Source organism: Ictidomys tridecemlineatus, chromosome 1 (genome assembly GCF_052094955.1).
Source record: "Ictidomys tridecemlineatus isolate mIctTri1 chromosome 1, mIctTri1.hap1, whole genome shotgun sequence".
Classification (NCBI taxonomy): Eukaryota; Metazoa; Chordata; class Mammalia; order Rodentia; family Sciuridae; genus Ictidomys; species Ictidomys tridecemlineatus.
The window spans coordinates 120,141,853-120,158,817 of record NC_135477.1 but is presented as its reverse complement, the minus strand read 5'-3'; the positions used below and the strand labels follow the sequence as shown (position 1 = coordinate 120,158,817).

General features: G+C 53.7%; 1 protein-coding gene across 3 annotated transcripts in view; it reads right to left on the bottom strand.

Moving 5' to 3' along the window:
- The window catches only part of Psd2 (pleckstrin and Sec7 domain containing 2), a 46,065-nt gene extending 33,262 nt beyond the window's left edge, over nucleotides 1-12,803 (bottom strand). Inside the window, exons 1-2 of one of the 3 annotated variants that reach the window (XM_078046276.1) lie at nucleotides 12,444-12,803; nucleotides 8,445-8,505 (exon numbers count right to left, since the gene is read on the bottom strand). The gene's annotated coding sequence lies outside the window, so the exon portion shown is untranslated. The remainder of the gene's footprint in view (nucleotides 1-8,444; nucleotides 8,506-12,443) is intronic. The other 2 variants (XM_078046280.1, XM_005327278.4) reach the window with 2 other exon arrangements.
- Nucleotides 12,804-16,965: the final 4,162 nt, after the last annotated feature.

Here is a 16,965-nt window from a genome sequence, read left to right as displayed (position 1 = left end):
AGAGGGGGTGGCCTGTTGGCCTGCTGCCTGAATCTTAGTCTAGCCCTCTGGCCTGCTTTCCAGCCCGGGGCCAGGTGAGCGCTGGTCTGAGGCATGAGGTTGGAGCCTGATCCCATCCAAGGTTTGAGAGTATAAGTGGCTTCGCTTGATGCTCAACCTCCACCAGCCCCAAAGTTAGGGCTGTAGATAAATCAAAGACCCCTGAGACCCCTATGCTACCCCCCCAACTTTTAGCAGCTTCCTCAAGCTAGCTGCATCCCTACCTGCCCTGCCATGTCCTCCTACAGCTGGGAGCAGGATGGAGGTTCTGCCAGCACCGGGCACTGGGCCGCATGCTTGGTTTCTGGGTGGGCAGACAAGGGGCAGCATTGAGCTCTATTCTGGGCGGGGGGCCCAGAGTCCCTGCCAGGGCAGAGGGCCAGCTGAGCCCAGAAGAGCTGAGCCAGGACCCCCTTTCTTACTGAGCCTCAGGAGGGGTGCATAAGTGGTAAGTTTCAGAGCAGAGGTATAAAACAACACCCCAAAGCCTCACTTGGAACAGCTACGTACCCGGTTCATCATTGCCCCATTTGGCCTTTGTGAAGCTATCTGCAGAATGGGACCGTTTGCCCCTCCTCCCCCAAGGCTGGTGAAGGAACCTAAGGTGACAAACGCTGAGCGATCTGAGGTTTAAGGATCTGAGGTCAAGGATGAAAGGCAACCAGGCTCTACTCTTTCCACCACCACATTTAACAAATGGGGAGACTGAGGCACAGGATCCAGGAAGGCTTCAGGAGAGCACACAGTGAGTAGCTGCCTCCAGAACCCTTAGCCTCCCTCTGCTGCCCGAGGTTGGAGGTGCAGGATGAGCCATCGTTTCCAGGCCCCCTATCAGGCCCTCTCATGAGATGAAGGGCCCATATTCTCAACCCAGAGAGAAGGCCTGAAGCACTGACCCTGCCCACCTCCAGCCCCACTGGCAACAGTAAGGGAGAGGGTACTGCTGGGCCCTGGGCATCCATCCCAAGGAGATGACTGCAAATGACAGGCTGCCAGTGGCCAAGATCCCTGCAGCTTCTCTCAGCCTGATCCAGGGCCCTTTCCAGGCAGGAGCTCCTACTACCCACAGTCCTTGGGATGACCTTGGGTTCAGAAGCCTCTTTTTCAGCACCAGACAAGATAAGGATCATGATGATAGAGGAACCCTGGCTGGGCTAGGGCTGACAGCTGAGCCAAGCACTTTCTGGGTCTCAGTTGCTCCTGAGACAACCCTGTGGCCCTCGCCACTCTCCCCACAGCAGCTGGAGTGCACTATGAAAACATAAATGACATCACACGCCCGCCTCCTTCATAACCCTCCCAAGCTTCCCATCACCCTAAGATTAGAATCCAGTCCCCCCCAGCATGGCCTAAAAAGGCCCTGCCTGAGCTGTCTGCTGTCTTTCCTCATTCCCTTCAGCCAGCTACCCTGGGCTTCTTTCTCTCCTTGAGCTCATTCCCACCACAGGGCCTTTGCACCAACTATACCCTTGACCTAGAAGGTTCTTTCCATAGATCTTTAAATGACTGCTTTTTCTGCCATCCCAGGCTCAACTCCAATGCTGCCTCCTCAATGAGGCCATCTCTGACCACCTAGCACACTCTCACACTCCACCCTGAGGCATCAGAGCACCAAGCAGAACTGAACTCCCTTTGCTGTCTGCTTATGTCCTGCCCATCTCCCTTACACTGGGGACAAGTTCATGAGAGTGGGGACCTGTCATGTTCATAGCTGTCTCTCCATAGCCTCATACCATGTGTGACATACAGTAGGCACCTTATAAATATTTGTTGAATGGATATCCTGGAATTATCATCACCCCCATCTTTGGCAGAGGTTCAGGAGCATGCTCAGGGTCACAAAGTTGGAAAATGACAAGGCTGAGAGTCTGCTTGGAACACTAGACTATTATAGAGATAATCTTATGGTCCCTTCCATGGTCTAAGCCAGGGACAGTGGGAAGCCCAAGTGGAGGTAGGTCCTAGCAGGAAGGCTCCAGGTGGCATCCCTGCATATGTGCACAGGTGCCCATGCGCTTGTCTCTGAGCAATGTGGACATTCATGTGCTCCTACACACATGCGCACACATACTAATACATGGAGGGAGGTAGACGGACACATGGGGCATTTCTCTGGGTGACAAAGTGGGGATGAGCAGCCTCCAGGCTCATAGGCAAAGTTAAGGCAGCTAGACCAACGTCACTGGGTCAAAAATCCTTCTGCTTTGGGAGAATCTGGGGCCAGGGAAGGGATAACCCAGAGAGTCAGGCTGGGTGGCATTGGGGAAAACAGGACCCACACTGACCATCCCCATACACAGTGGAGGCACAGAGCTGAGTCTGGGGGTGCAGGCCACTTGGTGGAAATGGGGACACCCAGGGCAGAGCTGGGACGGGGGCTCTGGAGCTGAGCACTTCTCCCAACAGGCAAAACCTAAGCTTGCAGAGTCCAGGGCTGCTTAGCCCGGGAAGAGCATGTAGAAGAGGCTGGGGTCAGAGAGCACTGCTCTGGAACATCGGTGTGAAGGTAAGGCCGAGACCACTGATGCCCCAGGGAGAGAGACTACTGGTTTAGCCTCTAAGTTGCTAAAGGAGCTCAGAAAAATGAAACCCTTCTTTGGTCTCATTTTCCCCACCTGTGTCAGAGATTCTGAACCATTCCCACATCCGGGGTCTCTCTCAGCATCTGATAGAGATGAGGACCCTGCCCCAGATGGACTCTCATATATATGCATAGCATTCTGAGTCTGTTTGAGAGGCTCACAGATCTCGAAAGCCCATTTATAGGCTCTGGGCATGAGCCCCAACCTGGACAATCCCCAAGAGCCTTCCATCTCTGACACTGGAGGTGCAGAGAGCTTCACAAGGGTTTCCTGACCAAAAAAGAAAAAGAAAAAGAAACAAAGGAAGAAAAGGAAAAGTAAGAAACCTTTCACTTCTGAATCATTCTCTGCCCCTAGGAACCTACCCTTACCACCCCCCTGACCCTGGTGTCTTTCCCCCAAATTCTTCCTGAACTAACTGGCTCCCTAACTCATCTAGATTTTAGCACATAGCTGGGATCTTCACACACTCATGAACTCACAAGGGCACACACAGGGACACTCACACAAACCAATCAATGCAAACAGCTGGCCTATAGGAAATGCTCAGGACAGACCCGGGCCAGCCATACCTGTGAGCCTGGGGCTTGAGCTGGCCCAGGCCCGAGCACTCCGGCTCCATCAAAAGCTGCTGGATCACTGAGCATGTGCAGCGAGAAACTGCCTGGAAGACCCCTGGGTCAATTCCCCGGATCACACAGCTCATCGTGCTCCCTGGCAGCCTCTGCTAACCAAGGCACTGAGAGGCCAACTCTTCCTATCATCCCAGAGCTCCAGGCATGCCCCCAGGCCCAGGTCAGTCTGAACCCGTACCTCTTCAACATCCCAGCTCCCCAGGGAGGAAGGAGCCCAAAATAACAGGAGGGGATGTCCACCCAGGAGTCTCGGGAACTTCTCTGTTTCCACAGGCCAAAGTGGCCCTAACCCTCCTAACCCATTTGGTCTTTCCCAGATTGAACCACCTTGTATGACAACAAGTGCCTCAGACTGAGACAGTCCAGGAAAGTGGGTCAGGACACAGTCAAAGTGCACACTCAGAAAGACCTGCTTCGAATCCCAGCTTTGCTACGCACAAGCTATTTGATCTCAGGAAAGTTGCTCAAATCTCTGAGCCTCGGTGTCCTCCTCCATAAAATGGGACATACTAACAGAACATGCCTTGCAGAGCTGCTATGAGGACAAAATGAGAGGGTGTGTGTGTGGTGCTCAGGGACAGGTATACCTTCCAGAACCCTCTCAGAGCTTCGAAGGAACTAGCTGGCAACACAGAACACAGGCCATTCAGCCTCACAGTCATTTGTCCCCTGATGGCTGTCAGAGTGGGTTCTGAAGCAAGAATTTCAGAGGCTCAGCCTGAAGGTAGAGGCACAGAAAGACTATTGTGGGGTCATGGGGAGGGATAAACAGAGGATCCCACCCTTTCCTGAGGCAGAGGAGGACCCTACAGTCCTGAACCCACTGACTTTCCCACTTAAATGTCAATCTCTCCATCTTAAGGCACGGAACCGCACCATGTGTCAGGAAAGAGCCAGAAAACTGGGCCTCCCTTAAAAGGGCCCGTCCCCTTCAGGTGGTGTCCATTGGGGATTATTAATGAGCCCAACACCTTTCTTTCTCTTGGTTTGGCCACCAGGGAAGCAGACTTTGCTTGGGATGTGAGGGCAGAGAAGAGCTCTCCGCTCTCATGGTTGGGCAGGCAGAGGTCCCCTGGGCTGGGTGCACTTTCGCATCTTCCTGTGCCTTCCAGCCTGCTGGGACTCTAGAGGCTCGCTCCGCAAAGGTCATTCCTTGACATCTAGTTTGCTTCTCTCTCCACCCCCCAGCCCATTGGCACCCTCATTTGCTTGGCATTTGCAAAAATCTGCATGCTGGTTTAGAGAGCCCTTCACACTAATGAAATCCACAGTGTACGCTGTCAAACCCCAAATCACATCACGTCTATAGCTGGCGACTCCGCTCCCTGCTGACCTCCCTCCAGGGTGAACCTCAGCTATCTGGGATCATTCAAAGGCTGCCCTGATTAAGGGAGTCCACACCAGACTGACCCACTGCTCTACGTGCCTTGAAGTTCTGGGGGTGTCTGGAACTTGCCCTGCTTCTAGAGCCCACAGGTGACCCAGGGCCTGTGGGCTGAGAGTCAGCTCCAAGAACTACAGCGGACTGACCAGGTGCAAGTCCTGCCAACCAAGCAGGGGTCAGTCTCTGGGAGCCCAGGGGCCTCAGTCTCTGGGCCACCTCCACTCAGTCAGCTTCAATAGTCAAGAGAAATGAACCAAGAAGCCCCTCCTCCCCTCCCTCTGCCCAGTGTTCACATTCCTCACCTTCCAGATCCTCCCATGAAGGAGCCAGACACCTGACGTGCACCCTTAAAACCAGTCCCTCAGATTTTCATGTGGTCTGCCCACAGCCCCCAAGGGAAGCCCTCTCCCTCCAGGTCTCCTCCCTCTCACCTTCCCCTCCTTGCTCTTCATTGTGTAGCTTCTCTTAACCTTCCCTGGCCGGTCCTTCTGGTCCCCTCCCTCCTTCCCTCTGCTTCCCTGTCTTCTCCTGTCTCTGCTTTAGGATTTCACTTCAGGCTCTTACAAGTTGTACCCTCTTGGATGGAAATATCACAGCACTGCGGAGCACAGTGGCACACACCTGTGATCCTGGAAACTTGGGAGGCCAAGGCAGGAGGATCACAGGCTCAGGGATAGCCTCAGCAAAACCCTGTTTCAAATTTTTAAAAATAAAATTAAAGAGGCTGGGGATGTAGCTCAGTGGTAGAGCCCCCCGGGTTCAATCCGCAGTACCAAAAGGAAAAAAATTTGCACAGTATGTGGCACAGTATGTGTGCAAGGGCTGAGCTGGACCAGGTGTTGGGTGAGAACCAGGAAACTGGGCCTCCTCACTCACCGAGGCCCTCTGAGGGGACAACGAGGCACTAGTAAAGCCTCACCCTTTGATGGGCAATGTACAGGGCAGTAGAAAGGAGAAATCAAGAGCCTAGAACAACTAGAATGACATGAGAAAAGAGAAAGGCTGGGTGGAGAGCTGGGCTGTAGCTCAGTGGCAGAGCCCTTGTCTAGCATGTGTGAGGCACTGGGTTCGATCCTTAGCACCGCATAAAAATAAACAAATAAGATGAAGGCATTCTTTTAAAAACATTTTTTAAAGATAATAAAAAGTCTGGGTGGAACAGGTCTGGGGAGGAGGATGGGGAGATCTGCTTTGGACAAGTTAAGCTGGAGGTGTCTGGTGGATTCCAAGGCTGAGAGGTGGAACCGCCTCCTGAAGCCCAGGGAAGAGGTGGAGTCTTGGGATATGAATGAGGGGGCTGGCAGCATATAGGTGGCACTTAAAGCGGCAGGACTGGATGAGATCTACATGATGGGGAAGACAGCTATGCAGGGCTGAGTCCTGGGACGCTCCTGGATCACCCGGGGAGGAAGAGAGGAACCAACAATGGAAGCTGAGAAGGAGCAACCTTCCAGGTGGGAAGAGAACAGGAGAATGGGGTCCTGGATGTCAAGGAGAGTGTATCAAGGAAGAGAGAGACTGAAGGTGTCAAATGCTGGAGAAGAGTCCTGAGAACTGGCCTCTGTGCCACTACATGGAGGTCATGGAGTGGAGTGCAGGGGCAAAGCCAACCAAAGCACAGTCACAGGGAGTGGGCAGAGAGGACGTGGAGATAGGAGTCTAGACAACCCTTCCAAGGAGCTTCACTGGAAAAGAAGGAGAGATGTGGTGGCGCTGTGGAGAAGACAGGAGAACAAGGTCTTAAGCCAAGAGAAAGAACGACAGGATACCTGCTGATGGAATGATCTAGTAGAGATTGGGGAGGGGGACTGACGAAGCCAGAAGGGACACTTGCTGGAACAAAATGCCCAAGGAGACAAGGGGACAGGTGAAATCTAGTGAACGAGTAGAGAGGGATGATCTTAGCCAGGAGCAGGGACGCTGCACCACAGGGGCAGGAGGAAGGTGGGACAGCAGGTGCAGAAGTAGGTAGGTGAGTGCACATAGCACTGGGGTCTGGAGAAGTCCTAATTGCTTCGACTTTCTCAAAGGTGGTCAGCTGAAAGAGAGGATCAAAAAGGAGAGGTTGGGTGGAGGGCAGGAGAGAAAGTGTAATAATAGCCAAGTGATGGAACCAGCCAGCGTAGGTTCCTGCCAAGAGTCAAAAGGGCAGAAAATAGAGCAGGGGCTGGGGCTGGGGCTCAGAGCGCTTGCCTAGCACGTGTGAGGCCCTGGGTTCGATCCTCAGCACCACATAAAAATAAATAAATAAAATAAAGGCATTGTCTCCATCTACAACTAAAAATATTTTTTAAAAAGAAAATATGGCAAAAAAAAAAAAGAAAATATGGCATACACACACACAAAAAAATAGTGTTAGCCATAAACAAGAAGGAAAATGTATCATCTGCAAGAAAATGGATAAAACCAAAGGACATCACAGTAAGTGAAATAAAGTCAAAGGTTATATGTTCTCTCTTTTTCCAGTGGAAGCTGGAAAGAAAAAGAGAGAAAAAGGGAATCTTGTGAAGACAGAAGGGAGACCAGTAAAGGATAGGGATCAGGGAGGGGAAAGGGGAGGTACTGGGGAATTAAATTGACCAATTACATTATGTGCATGCACAACCATATCACAATGAACCCCACATTTATGTATAATTATAATGCACCAATAAAAATGTTTTTAGAAAAAGAGAAAATATGAAATAGCCATTAGCATCAGAAGAGGTGATGAACTCGGGACCTGTGGCATGAGTGCTGGATGGCACCAATGGCCCATCTGAATCCACAGGGTTGGGCTTAAAGTTGGGGTGATGGATTTCCTCAGCCCCATCCAGTTGCACACCTGGGGCTGGAGTAGGCCAGGTGTGGTGTAGGCCAGGTGTGGAGTAGGCCAGGTGTGAAGTAGGCCAGGGGTAGAGTAGGCCAGGGGTGGAGTAGGCCAGGGGTGGAGTAGGCCAAGTGCTGGTCTAACCAGGTTGGGTTTTGCCAAGCCAGTATGAAGAAGCAAAATGAAGGAAGGGAGTTGGATTCTACAGGGGAGGGACTTTTCCTGACTGACAGGCAGTTGCCTCTAGCTGGCCCTGAGGCCTGCCCAAGTCTTGCCCCTGATGGCACCTGGAAGCCTACTATCTGCTCCTGCTGTGGGAGGGACTGGCCTTCCTCTGCCCTCATCTCAAAATTGAACTTCTGAGAACTTCTGGCCACGGGCACCACTAACACCAGGGAAAAGACCCTCCCTCACAGTTTCTCTGACCTGGAAGACACCTCAGACCTCATATGCCCCAAACTGCTTCCTCCATCAGCCTTCCCAAGCCTCTGCACGGTGGCTCTTCCTGTCTGCTCCCCGTCCTCTAGCTGGACACTGGGACCATCTACCCAACCCCTCCTTACTCTACCCCATCCCACCAGGGCCACCCAAGCACACAACTCCCTCCCTCAGCAACACACACAGCAGCTATTCTGGGCCCAGGCATCCTGTGTTGACAGCATGCTGGTTTCTTTCCCACCAATTCCACTCTACCTCCTCAGAGCACCTCTACCTCCTCAGAGTATTCAAAAAGGCCCTATAAAACCCTGCAGTGGCTCCCAGTGCCCTTGGGGGAAAGGTCAACTGCTGCCCACATTCCAGGCCATCTCTGACTACACCCTCTTCCTGTCTTGCACCCCATGCCCTCTCTCTTCACCACCCATCACTCCTTTTTTCTGTGTCGCCCCTCTCCCCAATCAACAGCACCTGCGTGGGCTGTGGCTCCCCCACCCCCAACCCGAGGTTATGAGCTGTGTAAGGGCCCATCGGTGTCTGGGATCTCCATTCTCTAATACCTGATCTGAAGTAGGGCTTCAGTCAGTTTCGGGGGTTTGAATGAGCAGGTGGATGGAGCTTCTGGAATTAGAGAAGGGGAAGGAATTGAAACAAAGAGACTCCTGAGTCAAGTAGCCTAACTGAACACAAACCCTTATAGGACAACCTAAGAACATGCACCTCCTGACGTGAGGTATTGCGAAGACTCCTATCACGCGACACATATCAAGTAGGGGATGTGCTTGCCCAAAATGTTAAACCTGAATCTAATCACGAGCAAGCATGAAGACAAATCCAGAATGTGGGCTATTTCATAAAACTTTAAAATTAACAATGTCATAAAAAATTTTTTAAAAATCAGGTTATTATTCCAGATCAAAACAGACATGATAACTAAATGCAATGTATGCTCCTTAATTGATAATTTAAAAAGAGAGAGAGAGAGCTATAAAAGACATTACTGGGACAAATAGAGAAAGTTGAATATGGATTACAAATTAGTCAAACTGAATCCTTACTAAATTTCTTAGGCCTGATAATAGCATATGACAGTCATTTTGCCTGTAATCCCAGCAGCTTGGGAGAGTGAGGCAGGAGGATCTTGAGTTCAAAGCCAGCCTCAGCAACTTAGTAAGGCCCTAAGCAACTCAGTGAGACCTTATCTCCAAATAAAATACAAAAAAGGCTGGGGTGGAACCGGGGTTGTGGCTCAGTAGTAGAGTGCTTTCCTAGCATGCATGAGGCACTGGATTCAATCCCCGGCACCACATAAAAATAAGCAAATAAAATAAATGTAAAAAAAAAAATTGGACTAAAAAAGGGGGTGGGGCTGGGGATGTGGTTCAGTGGTCGAGTGCCCCTGAGTTCAATCCCAGTACCAAAAAACCAAAATATTATAACCATTTGGGTAGATAAATGCCTTCATCTCAGGAAATTCATGCTGAAGTATTCTGGGTAAAGTGTTAAGATGTCTACAACTTACTCTTTTTTTATTTTTATTTTTTAGATGTTGATGAACCTTTATTTCATTCATTTATTTGTATGTGGTGCTGAGAATCAAACCCAGTGCCTCACACATGCTAGGCAAGGGCTCTGCCACTGAGCCACAATCCCAGCCCTGCAACTTAATCTTGAGAGAGTAAAAGAGAGAGAGGGAGGGAGGGAGGGAGGGAGAATATGGCAAAATGTTAGTGACTGGCAAATCTAGGTCTCTAGGTGAAGGGTGTAGGTGGGTATTCATTGTACTATCAGGTGTGACAAGATAAAAAGTAAGGTGGGAAAAGGAAGGAGGTGCAGGGAGACACTCCAAAGAGGGATGCTGATGGCAGGGATATGAAACGAGGCAGAGGATATTCACACCCCTGAGCAGGCCACAGACTTCTGGTAAGCTGGGCCATGGACCTGCCTCGGCTGGACACTGGAGTCACCCAGGTCAGGTATGCACACCCCTGGAGCAGCTCACTACCAAAAGGGGACTAGACTCCAGGAAGCAGATGCCCCTATGAGGGAACCCACATGGGTGACAAGGACTCTAAGGAAACAGTCAGTCATGAGGGAGACCAGCAAGACAGCCCTCAGCAGGGGCAGAGACATGGACCCCTCCCCACCTATGCCAAGCTGTGGCATGGAGCCAGGTCTAGCCTCAGGCACACCCCTCCCCCAAACACCCTACCCTTAAACACCCCTCTAGGGGCGACAGCCTGAGTGTATCCTCCCATGTGAGAAGCCAGGCTAAATATGGAGCCCCAGACATAAGATGCCGCTCAAAACAGATTTTCCTGGAAAAGACCATCTGGCAAAGGAGGTCTAGAGCGTCATCTGTCACAAGAGGCAGCAGCAATCTCCTGCAATTTGACATCCAGAATGGGAGTGCCTTCACCCCACCTCCCTAGGAGACCCCAATTTGGTGCCTCAAATTCCCCCAAGGTCACCCCCTTTCCCAGTTGATGAGGCACTCAGACCCACCTCCCTCCTAAGTTGTATCTCCAAGGAAGAAGAGAAGGGGCACAAGTTTGAGCATTAGAAAGTTCTTCCGAGGGGCAAATCTGGCCTCTGCCACTTATTAACCAGGCAACTTTGAACTGACAACTTCTCCAGAGCTCCAACATCCTTTCCCACAAAATGGGAGTAGTGGCAGTACCCCCCTCTACAGGCTGCTGTGTGTTGGACAGCACCTAGCACAGTGGTGGCGCTTAATAGGTGGAAGCCAGGCAGTGTAGCTTCCTTGGGCCCTCTCATTCAGTCCTGTACACAGCAAGATGTCATTCTTTTCAGCTAGCTTTGCACTCTCCTTTCAAAGACCCTGGGAGGCACCACTGGTCAGGTCTGCCCAAGGAGTCTGCACCCACCACATAGCTGCCAGATCAGGGCATGCAGCAGGAGGGACACCTCTCAGTCTACCACAGGAAATCCCTGGCGCTACAAGGTACAAATCACCTAAGCACAGAGACTTCAGCACTGCAAGAGGCAGCAGTTGGGGAGGCTTTCCAAAGACACCCCCGCCATCCTTCTACCTTTAGCTGGGCCCGCACCCACAGACTCATCCCTATGTGTGGGAACCCTCTGAGGGTTCTAACCACCCCGGATGGGCCTGCCATGTTCCAAAAGGACCAAATTTTGTAGTAGGTAGCCCCACTCAAAAGCCACTGTCTCCCACTGTATATTGAGAGGAAGGGACTTTGGTGAGGGCAGGTCTCCCCTCCAGAGACATGAAGGAGCAGGGAGAGAATTGGCCCATTTTACTGATTCAGAGAACTCTGGGCCATAGAACCTGTAGCTTCCCTGGTACAGAGTTCCTAACTTCCCAGGGGAGGGACTGAAAGAAGGACTGTATCTGACCAGGGTCATCGGTTGGACTTGGAGGTGGTCTCAGTGCCCTTTACTCACTATCCCTTGAGCTGCCTGAATAGCCCCCATTAAGTAGCTCTTGTCTGGAGCTCCTGGGTCTAGAGGAAGGAGCTGGAGAACCCAGGAAAATTCAAATGCCTCTTCTCACAAGACCCAAGCTGCCCATCTGTGCTGGCCAAACCCTGGCCCTCTCCGGAGTCCCCATCAAGCTCAGCCTGGTTTATCCTGAGCCTGCCAAGAGTCTTGAACCCTCTTCCATTGTGACTGCTGCATCTACCCCCAGTTCTCTTCCTGGGCCCCACAAGATGGCCCTAAGACAAAGGGGTGGGTATAGGGGGGGTCCATCTGTGCAGAAACAATACCCCGGGTTCTCATTCCCAGGAGCTCCCAGATCCTTCAGGAACAGAAGGAATCTGAATTCCTCCTCCTAGGAGAGAGCCAACTGGGCAGGGTGGTCCCCACATCTGGACTGCCTGCCCCACCCAGACCTAGCAGCTGGCTCCAAGGACCCCTCCCTCACTGCTGCTGCCACAGCCATTGTGGGCCTCCTCGGTCTTCCCTGCTGCCTGCCACGCCCCCACGCTAGCCCCTGCTCTAGCGGCAGAGCTGGGGAGGCCTGGCGGCCAAGCTCGGCTGTCAAAGTTAGGAAACTGGAAACAGAAATAAATCCTCCAAGCTCTCGGTTGGGAAGGTGGCTGCTGGCAGGCCCCGTCACCCAACACCCGGATCATGGGCCACCAAACTGCCACTGGCACCCCATCAACGCACACATTTACACTCAGATTATACAAAAGGGGGAGGGGGATCAGGAGGCAGAACCCGGGAGACAATCGGGCTAGCCAACCCTCCCTGCAGCCTGGGCTGGGGCTCTTAGCAGCGCCCCCACTCCCTGGCCCAGTCCCGGCCATCTCGGGCTTCCTCTCTCGGCCCCATCTCCATGACAACCGTATCCTTCGGATGCTCCAGCCGCCACGGAATTGATCTCGAAATGTAGCTTTGTTAGCAGACCCTAGCAGGCACCGAGGGCGGAGGGCGGCTCCCGCCACCCAGCATGCGTGCCCCTCCCCACCCCTCAGCGCCCGCTCGGTCCCCAGCTCGGCCCCTAGAGGGGAGGGGCGGGGTCCCGGAGCACGCGGGCTCTGGGGACAAGGTGGCCCCGCGGCCCCACTCACCGCTCCCGGTCCCAGTCGCTGGGTCCAGCCTCTCACGGCGGGGCCATGCGGAGGCCGCCAGTGGACTGACCGTCCCGCTCCGCGGCCGCCTGTCGGAGCTCCCCGCTCCCGCTACTGTCCCTTCAGGTGCCGGAGCCTCGGCTGTGGAGAAGCTAAGCAGAGATGGGGGGACGGACGGCAGGAGGGAGGGAACGAAGGAGAGGGAAGGGAGGGAGGAGCGGGAAGGGCGGGGAAGGGCGGGGGGACTGCAGGCGGGCGCGGAGCCGGGAGGTGACGGCGGCCACCCGGCTGGTCAGCCCGCGGCGCCAGGGCACCCAGCGCTCGACCTTGTGCCGGGGGGCCTGGCTGGGGAGGGCGCGACCAACCCAGTCCCGCACAGCGCCGCGCTGGGCCCTTTAAGAAAGAGGGGGAGGGGACCACCGCGAGGTTCCGCCCCCTCCTAGCCGCGCCGGGCCCCGCTGTCCCCAACCCCCGAGCAGACCTAACCACCACCCCCTCGACAGGGCCCTCCAGCCTCAGACCCTGAGACAGTGTGGCCTGTCCTGCCCCTCTCCAGGTGAAGGAGGGGACAGGCCGTTGCCCTCCCCCCAGGGGTCCGTTCATCGACTGACTCCTGCCCTCCATCCTTCCCCCATCCTTCCACCCTGGAACCCACAAGGGAGGAGTGGGGAGTGTGGGGGTAAGGTGGAGGATCTCAGAAAGGAAAATTGAGCCCTTGAGACTTCCGGAACACACAGAGCTAGAAACAGACTTGGAGCATGGGGTGACAAGGAGAGTTAGGGACAGAGCTGGAGAGGAGAGGCAGAAGAGAGACAAAGGAGAGAGACTCTGAGGGAAGTGGGGGGTGAGGAATGGCCAACCAAGTATGCAAGTCCGGGTGCCAGATCAGGGGACACTAAACTAGGCAGATAAGTGATATGGAGAGAGTGCTCTGGGCTGTGGACACCACAAACCAAGGCACCTGCCCTAGGGACTCTACCCCATAGCTAGTCATGACCTTGAAGCACTCCCCCTCACCCCAGGCCTCCAGCTCCAAAGAAGGTTGGCCAGAATGTACTTCGACTAGACACTAGAAAGAACTTTCTGACTGTAAGGCTCTGACAGAGCAAGATCCCACCTCTCAGAGAAATATTAAAGTGCCCCCAACCATGGGAATCTAAGGAGCCTAGGGGCTGGCAGGTAGGAGGAGAGGCTAAGCCAGCCCAGACCCTGGGAAAAGGGAAATCAGGTTGGAGTCAGGCCCTGTCCACAAGGAACCCAATTCCCAACTCTCCCTACTTCAGCCCCCAGAGGCTATTCACCACATCCAGGTCCTTCCCTTCTCCAGTCCTTTGCAAACATTCCATTCCCTGCCTGGGGGGCCTTGATCCTGCTGTGGTCAGTGATCTGAACCTCAAATGCCTGCTTAAAGGCCCCTTCCTCCAGGAAGCCTTCTCTGATCCCTCATGTAGGAACACACAGGCATTTCAGGATTTTCTTCTTAGGGAACGAGAGAGGATTTGCTGGCCTATGAGGCATATCTGTCGTATTCAGGAAGTGTCTAAACTGTGATTAATCTTCCCCTGGAGAGAGCTGGAGCTGGGGTTTCGGCAACCACGGTCACCTCTGCTACTAACTGTGCATTTGCCACATGCCAGAGTTCACACTGGGCGCTCATATTTGACCCTCAAAACACTCCTACAACCCAGTCTACAGATAAGAAAACTGAGGCTTCAAGAACATAAATCATTGGCTCAAGGTCCCAGGAGGTGAACCTAAGGACACAGCAGGGCAGCTGAGAAAGCACCCAGACCACACCCCTGCATTGCCCAGCAAACCCTTAGATATTCTCCAGAGCCCTGAAACAACAGGGGCACTCTTTGTTCAGGTGCCCAGGGTCTTCTTGAAGGGCCCAGAGAGTCATAGCTTCCCTGTTGTTCCCTGCAGGCAAGGAGGGCAAGGAGGATTGGCTGTGGCAGGAAGTAGAGGTGATGGAGCTCTGATTCCACACTCCTCCCCGCGGGACCCATGACCTCAAGTCATAACTGCACCACCTTTCTGGGTTTCTTTGCTCATCTGCCCTCTAAGGATGGTAATAGGCCCTCTCTTGTGGGATTGGGTTGGGACAAGACTGCTTAGGATCGAGTGTGGCCTCTGCGTTTCCTGGCTGTGTGGCCGTGGGCAGCTATGGCCCTCCCTGAACCTCATTTACCCCTCTTTCCAGTGGAACTGGCTCAAAGGACTGTCTAGGGGCCACAGTGGACTCTGTAGGGGAGCTCCCTGGTGCCACAGGGAGGCAAGAACCTTGCTCTCATTCCTTGCAATTACTTGAAAGAGATGGGGTCAGTGTCCCCTACCCAAGTGCACCCTATTCCTCAGCGCCCTCCAGGGAAAGAGGAGTCAGCAGGTGGCCCATTCCTCCAAGTGACTTCCCTTTCTGCCCCACCTCACCTCCTCATCTGAGGGGGTCTCAGGAAGCAGGTGTTGGAGGTGGAGTAAAGATCACACACTCTCACCTCCTCCATGGTTCACTGCTTGGCCTATGGTCCCTGGGGAGAGCACAGAGAGGTATGGAGGGCCCTGGCTGCATTGGGAGCAGCCAGCACCCCTGGGCAGAGGCCGAGGCACAGCTCCAGCCCACCATAGTTTTCTACCTGACCTCCTGCTCCCCAGGCCCAGGCAGGGCCTCCTGCTCATCCTCAGCTTGAGCAGGGTGGGACATTCAGGGAGGAGAGGAGGCCAGAACCTGAGGCCCACCTGAAGGACCTCATCTTAGGTCCATCCCTGGGCCCAGGGGAGGCTTGTCTCAGAGGCCCCTAAAACACCCAGTGCTCCAGTCTTCCATCAAACAAAGCCAAACCTGGGAGTGTCCAGTGAGCACCCACAATGTGTACAGACCTGCCCCACCCTCAGCACCCCCAGATAAGGGCTCCAACTCACCTTTCCATTGCCCTCTCCTGACACTTCCTACCTCACTTTGATGTCTAGGACCTTCCCACCTTTGTCCCTCCAGCCATTTCTAAGGACCTCACTTTGCTTGCGCAGTTCCCTGCCTGGGATGCCCTCCCTTCGCCCACCCTCCCTTGCCTACTTCCTCCGGACTCTCCAGCTACTGTCCTGCTTCTCTTTCTTCATTATGGCAAAGCTCCCTGATGAAGTTGTCCATGCCCACTGTCTCCAGTTCCTCTCTCTTGAAGGAACTGATCTGATGCCCCTAGTCAAGCACACTCCCCAACACCATGTATCACAACAGCCAACACAGCTGCTGAGTGCAGGTGTGCAGGCTGGACACTGCTCTGGGGCGCCTAGGCTGCAGGGAGGAAGAGAGGGAGCTGCGCCCCAGCCTGCCATCTTCTCGCCAGGCCGCGTGCCCTGGTGCAGGGCTCTATCTACCAAGCAGGGATGTCTCTTTCTTTACACCGAGGTATCTGCCGTCCAGATGTCTATAGAAAAAGGTACACATGGAATGACACCAGTTTTCTGGTGCTCAGGACAAAGGTGCTAGGTGTGGTGTGCTTGGTGGGCCACGATGCCAAATCCAAAACTCAACCTGCAGACCTCGTGCTAAGTTTCCCACAGTGTCTGAGAGAGGCAGCCCCCTCCTCCTTGGAACACTTGCTTCCTCTGTTTTCTGGACTTCTCGCCATCATGCTTCCCTCGCCTCCCTGGCTATGCCTCTTTGTTCCCTGACCTCCAAGTGCCAGAGCACCTGGAGGCTCAGACCTTGGACTTCTCCAGCCCACTCTCCCCAGGCTGAGGCCACCCTGGCTTCGGAGCCCAGCTGAGCCCTACTAAGTCTTAGCACATGACTTTCCAGCCTTGACCCCTGCACAGAGGTCAGACCCAGATTCCCAAGTGCTAAGAAGTCCCTCACTTAGCCCCCAACTCAGCTGCCCTGGCCCTCCTCTTCCTCATAAATGTCACCACCACCCTTCCATTGGCTCATGCCAAAACCCTGGCACCCTTCCTTCCTCCCACACCAAACTCTGGTCAGATCCTGAGAGGCTGACATTAGAGGTGAAGCCTCCTACCTGGTCCCTGCTCCCACCCAGCCCTGCTACCAGCATTCCCCACACAGGAGCCAAGGTGTCCGGCAATGGAAGCAGAGCCTTGAAATCCCCTGCTCAAAATGCTCCAATGGCTGGGTGCGGTGGGGCACACCTGTAATCCCAGCGGCTCAAGAGGCTGAGGCAGGCGGATCGATCGCAAGTTCAAAGCCAGCCTCAGCAAAACCAAGGAGCCAAGCAACTCAGTGAGACCCTGTGTCTAAATAAAATTCAAAAAAGTGCTGGGGATGTGGCCCAGTGGTCAAGTGCCCCTGAGTTCAATCCCTGGTACCAGAAAAAAAATGCTCAAATTGTTCCCACATCATTCAGATTCACACCAAGTCTTCACACTTCACACCAGATACAAAGGTTTACACAATTGGCCCGCTCCTCTCTAGCCACGCATGTTCCTCTCCCTCCTCACACCAGGCACACGCTGACCTCAGGGCCTTTGAACTTGCTTCTCCTCTGTCAGAAACACTACTTCTGTGTGTCTG